Source organism: Mus caroli, unplaced genomic scaffold, assembly GCF_978045245.1.
Source record: "Mus caroli unplaced genomic scaffold, Mus_caroli_1 scaffold_4, whole genome shotgun sequence".
Taxonomy (NCBI): Eukaryota; Metazoa; Chordata; class Mammalia; order Rodentia; family Muridae; genus Mus; species Mus caroli.
Genome location: NW_028227259.1, coordinates 89,504,606 through 89,511,178, shown reverse-complemented (window position 1 = coordinate 89,511,178; position 6,573 = coordinate 89,504,606).

Sequence of the window (6,573 nt, the reverse complement as noted above, 5' to 3'; positions counted from 1 at the left end):
TTGCAAGTACAGAACAAGATATAACTTCATTTATTGCAAACTTTACAGGGTGAATTTCTAGGTTACACTGTTCAGTACTGGAGCTGTGTGAAACCCCTAGGAGACCAACACTGTTGCAGTCTCATGTTGTACACTGAGCTTCTGAATGACCTCTTCCATAAAAGACCTACCAAGATTGTACTTGGAGATGGAGAGATAGCTCCACGGTTACTAACTCTAGCTCCCCTTCCAGAGAACTCTTATTATATTCCCACCCCCACATGGTGATGACTCAGGACTACCAGTAACTCAAGTGTCTTAGGATCTTCCACCCTATTCTGGCCTCTGTTGGTCCTGCATTCATGTGGTCAAGAGACACATGCAAAAGAAGACCACATACACATGAAACAAAATTAAGGATTAAACAAAATTTTTGATTCTGTTAAATGAGTTCTGTTTCCTTTCAACCCTTTAGAAAGAATAATGAGATTCCTTCATTCTTATAGTTAGCCATTGCAAACAGATCTAAGATTTCAATTTGTTTTGATAATACAGAACAAAGAGTCTAAGTAAGTAGTTCTTGCACAATTGCAAGGTGTCTGTGTGTCATGTGTGCTCCTTTTACAAAAAAAAAAAAATGTAATTTTCCTGTGCTCTTTATGGCTATGCAGTCGCTTTAATATTTCTATAGAAGATGTGTTAACATAATAATTAGGGCTTGTAAGGTGGCTGAGTGTTTGAGACCACTTTCTCCTCCAGAATGAGGACTAAGATCAAGTTTCCATTATAACTGTGGAAACCAAGCATCCTTTTGAATGACTACATCATAAGTTCTGGGGGTGGGCAAGGTAAAAACAGGTTGTACACTGGCTTCTGAATACCCTCTTCCTTAAAGGACCTACCTTAAAGGATTTGGGGCTGGGGAGATGACTCAGAAGTTGCTCACTGGGTCCTCTTTTAAAGAACCAATATTCCATTCGGACTCCTGTATGTGATTACTCAGGACCTGCAGTAACTCACCTGTTACTGTGGGATCTGACTCCTTCATCAGACCTCTGTTGGCACTGCACTCATTTGATGCAGAGACATGAGTAAAAGAAGCCCACATACACATAAAATAAAACTAAGGATTAAAGACAAGATTTGGTTTCAGGAAATGAACTCTTGCTACAGACTGGCCTCAGTCTGGCCCTCGATCCACAGTGGAATCAGGGTTCCGGTACATGTGGGCAGGGAGTTGGTAAAAAGTGTGACAAACAGACACAAAAACAAGGGAGTCTGCTGTATCTGAATGTAATTTCTCAAAAGCAAGCACCAGACTTATAATACAGAAGAAAAACAAGAAAGCTAGGCAAATACATCCGCCGAGGTACATCGAGATTCATAATGATTCTTTACACAAAACAAAGAAAATGCATACATAAAAAGCTAGGAGACGCCAGGCAGTGTTTACAACTGAGATAGGAACAGCCCTTACTTAATATCAGCTAAACATAGAAGCCAGGTGAATGGTCTGATGCAATGCTAGTCTATTGTTAAACCCACCACTAGGGGTCCCTTAGTAAATACTTGATTATGCTATTTCCCTGGGCCTAGTGAAAAACATGCACCAGGGGAATTCCATTCTACTAACCCTTTCATGAATAATACTTCAGTTCCTCCTGAAACCACAACCCACCTTCTTTTTGGCCATTGTAAATTCTTGTGTATGTGAATAACTCAGCTATTGTTCTAAGCACTTACTATATAGACTAGCTCTGAGATTTTTAGCTCTATTCAGGTAAATTGTAATGCCGGATTTGTTTCACTGTCTCTCTTTCAATACTAGAGGTAAATTTGAATGTTACTGAATAGGTAACATTCTTACTGAATTCCAAGCTCAGGGTCCACTCAAGGACTGCCTAGGACATTGGAACACAAGTGGGGGCTAATCTAACTTAGCTATATGTCAAAATCATTCCTTGAAGGCACTTATAATAAAACTATACTGAAAGAAAGCACACAGATCAATACACCTGACTAGCACAGGGACAGGTTTGGAGCATTCGTGCTATGGGAATGCCAAGGTTCCAGAAGGCTAAGTATCCGTGAAATTCTTTACCTCGGGACTACATCCAGGCTTTTAGGCCTGTCACGCTGACTTCACTGGAGTGGATGTGACAAATTCTATTTCCTTTCAACCCTTTAAAAAGAATAATGAGATTCCGTCCTTTTCATAATCAGCCTTTGGGAACAGATGTAAGATTTCAATTTATGTTTTGATAACACAGAATAAAGACTCAAAATAAGTTGTTCGAACACAAGTGCAGTATTGTGTACGTGTGTGGTAAGTGTGTGTTTCTTTTTATAAGACAAAATATACTTTACCTATGTTCTTTACATTTATGCTCTGACTTTAATATTTCATTAGAAGATATTTTGAAATTATAATTATGGCTGGAAAAATGCCTGAGTGATTAACAGTGCTTGATCTGCCAGAATGAGAACTGGGAAAAAAATTTCCATCACAAGTGTAGAAACAAAGTATGATTAGAAGTGATTACTCCATAAGCCCTTGGGGGGAGAGTGAAGAAAGATAGAGCAATAATTTAGGCTGTAAGTATCCTGAGAGAAGTGGCAAAGTTCAGGTTCAGTGATATGTCCTTCCTCATATGAATATGACAGAGTATGAGAAAGCAGGTAGAACAATGGGCACCCTGTGTCTTCTGCATTACTCAAGGGCATTACTCACACATACAAAACAGACTCTCAAAGTCATACATAAAATATACATAGGCATAATATGTATGGAACCACATACACAAAGAGAATGGGAGAGATATAATGTCATTAATCCATAATCTATAATTACCTATAATCATCAAATGTCTGTAACTGTATAATAATTTCATGTATAATTCAATCAATACTTGTTATATTATATAGTATATATTATTATTAAAAAATTGTGGAAAAACAGGATAGACAACACATTTGGCTTGGATCCAGGTAGACTACCTAGCCCAGCCCTGATACATTAAGAAGATCACAGTATATTCTCAGACCTGATCCTCCTACTTCCTAGCAACTCTTCCAGTACCATTTCTACCCTGTACAACTCACTGCCATTCTTAGCCAAAACCAGGATAACCACTGTTTCTTCCTCTGTGGCCCTTTAGAGAACCTGCCTCCCAATCATGATTCAGAGAAATTAATCATCAGTTCCTTTCCCCTTCTCATAGTCTGTCACACACATCATGGAGTTGCCCTGTCTACCTGCCTTGAGAGGCATCCTTCATAGGTTTACATGTCAGAATCCAGGGCTCCTGGGTTACTGTGCCTTCCAGTTCCTAAGAAACTAAGACCCTCACTCAGGCAGTGAAGAATTCAGGCCTCCTTGTATTTCTCTGTATTTCTTAGAAGTCAGTGAAACATATAAACTGGACAGGATACATTTGTCTTTGGACATTAATCTTCTCTATCCTGTATAGCTTGCAAATGTCATTGTGTCCTGACAACTGCTGTTATAGTTAACGTAGTAGTCAACATTATATACTATTTCTGATAAAAGTATAAAAAGTCTGAGTGCTCAAATTTCTCTCAGCCAAAGTCTTCCTGAGTCCCTTCCACTCAGATCTGGTTAAAATTTATGTCTCATCGGTCATATCAGGTACCTATGTCCTGGTAAGTAAGAGCAGGTATTTACAATGCATCCTACCTACTGCATCTCTGGCTGTTTGGTCTTAATGCAAAGATTCCTCCAGAATTAGTGATCCAATTCACAGTTCAGACTATGAACCCTAAAATACAGGGTAACCCCAAGATGGGAATCAAACATGGTTCACCTGGGCTACAACTAGTCTAACTGGGACACCAGAAAGCCAACACCTGAGTTCCCACTCATCAAAAGGATGATAAAACATCTATACCGAGAAACTACACAAACATCATAAGACCAGATATCAAGAGCACAGCACAAAAATTACAAACTCAGACTATCAAGGCAACTTCTCCAAAAGTCAGCAATCTCTCATAACATGCCATAAGGAAACAGTTAACTAAAATACAGGACTGGGATTTCCAAATATCAATTATGGATATGTTCAAGGATCTTAATAGTAATATGAATAAATGAAAGACTGAAAACACAAAAAGTTGAATGAATTGAAAAAAAATTGCTGAGGAACTCTACCTCCTACCATATACAAACATTCATTTAAAATTCTTTATGAAGGAATGGTGAAAATTATAAACAGAAGATGATGATAAAGGTGTGCAAATATGTTTGCTACTAAACTTGAAAATTAGTCTTTGTTTGACTGCAGAAGCAGAAGAAGATATGCAAACCTTCTTACACTGAACTCATAAAACTTAAAAATTCTCTAGAAGCAGTCATTAATAGTCTCCCAACCAAAAAAAGCCCAGGACCAGATGGGTTTAGTGCAGAGTTATGTCAGACCTTCAAAGAAGATCTAATTCCAGTTCTCAAACTATTCCACAAAATAGAAACAGAAGGTACTCTACCCAATTCATTCTATGAAGCCACAATTACTCTGATACCTAAACCACAGAAATAGCCAAAAAAGAAAACTTCAGACCAATTTCCCTTATGAATATCGATGCAAAAATACTCAATAAAATTCTCGCTAACCGAATCCAAGAACACATCAAAACAATCATCCATCCTGACCAAGTAGGTTTCATTCCAGTGATGCAGATATGGTTTAATATATGGAAATCCATCAATGTAATCCATTATACAAACAAACTCAAAGACAAAAACCACATGATCATCTCGTTAGATGCTGAGAAAGCATTTGACAAAATCCAACACCCATTCATGATAAAAGTCTTGGAATGATCAGCAATTCAAGGCCCATACTTAAACATGATAAAAGCAATCTACAGCAAACCAGTAGCCAACATCAAAGTAAATGGTGAGAAGCTGGAAGCAATCCCACTCTATCAGGGACTAGATAAGGCTGCTCACATTCTCCCTAGCTATTCAATATTGTACTTGAAGTCCTAGCCAGAGCAATTTGACAACAAAAGGAGATCAAGGGGATACAAATTGGAAAGGAAGAAGTCAAAATATCACTTTTTGCAGATGATATGATAGTATATATAACTGACCCTAAAAATTCCACCAGAGAACTCCTAAGCCTGATAAACAGGTTCAGTGAAGTAGTTGGACATAACATTAACTCAAACAAGTCACTGGCCTTTCTGTACACAAAGGATAAACAGGTTGAGAAAGAAATTAGGGAAACAACACCCTTCTCAATAGTCACAAATAATATAAAATACCTTGGCGTGACTCTAACTAAGGAAGTGAAAGATCTGTATGATTTAAAAACTTCAAGTCTCTAAAGAAAGAAATTAAAGAAGATCTCAGAAGATGGAAAGATCACCCATGCTCATGGATTGGCAGGACCAATATAGTAAATATGGCTATCTTGCCAAAAGCAATCTACAGATTCAATGCAATCCCCATCAAAATTCCAACTCAATTCTTCAACGAATTGGAAAGGGCAATCTCCAAATTCATCTGGAATAACAAAAAACCTAGGATAGCAAAAACTCTTCTCAATGATAAATGAACCTCTGGTAAATTCACCATGCCTGACCTAAAGCTGTACTATAGAGCAACTGTGATAAAAACTGCATGGTACTGATATAGCGACAGACAAGTAGACCAATGGAATAGAATTGAAGACCCAGAAATAAGCCAACACACCTATGGTCACTTGATCTTTGACAAGGGAGCTTGTCATTCAGTGGAAAAAAGACAGCATTTTCAATAAATGGTGCTGGCACAACTGGCAGTTATCATGTAGAAGAATGAGAATTGACCATTCCTATCTCCTTGTACTAAGGTCAAATCTAAGTAGATTAAGGAGCTCCACATAAAACCAGAGACACTGAAACTTATAGAGGAGAAAGTGGGGGAAAGCCTAAAAATATGGGCACAGGGGAAACATTCCTGAATAGAACAGCAATGGCTTGTGCTGTAAGATCGAGAATCAACAAATGGGACTTCATAAAATTGCAAAGTTTCTGTAAGACAAAAATGCCACCAACAGATTGGAAAAGGATCTTTACCTATCCTAAATCAGATAGGGGATTAATGTCCAATATATATAAAGAACTAAAGAAGGTGGACTCCAGAAAACCAAATAACCCCATTAAAAAATGGGGCAAAGAGCTGAACAAAGAATTCTCACCTGAGGAATACTGAATGGCTGAGAAGCACCTGAAAAAATGTTCAGCATCCTTAATCATCAGGGAAATGCAAATCAAAACAACCCTGAGATTCCACCTCATAGCAGTCAGAATGGCTAAGATCAAAAATTCAGGTGACAGCAGATGCTGGCAAGGATGTGGAGGAAGAGGAACACTCCTCCATTGTTGGTGGGATTGCAAGCTTGTACAACCACTCTGGATATCAGTCTGGCAGTTCCTCAAAAAATTGGACATAGTACTACCAGAGGATCCTGCAATACCTCTCCTGGGCATATATCCAGAAGATGTTCCAACTGGTAATAAGGACACATGCTCCACTATGTTCATAGCAGCCTTATTTATAATAGCCAGAAGCTGGAAAGAACCCAGATG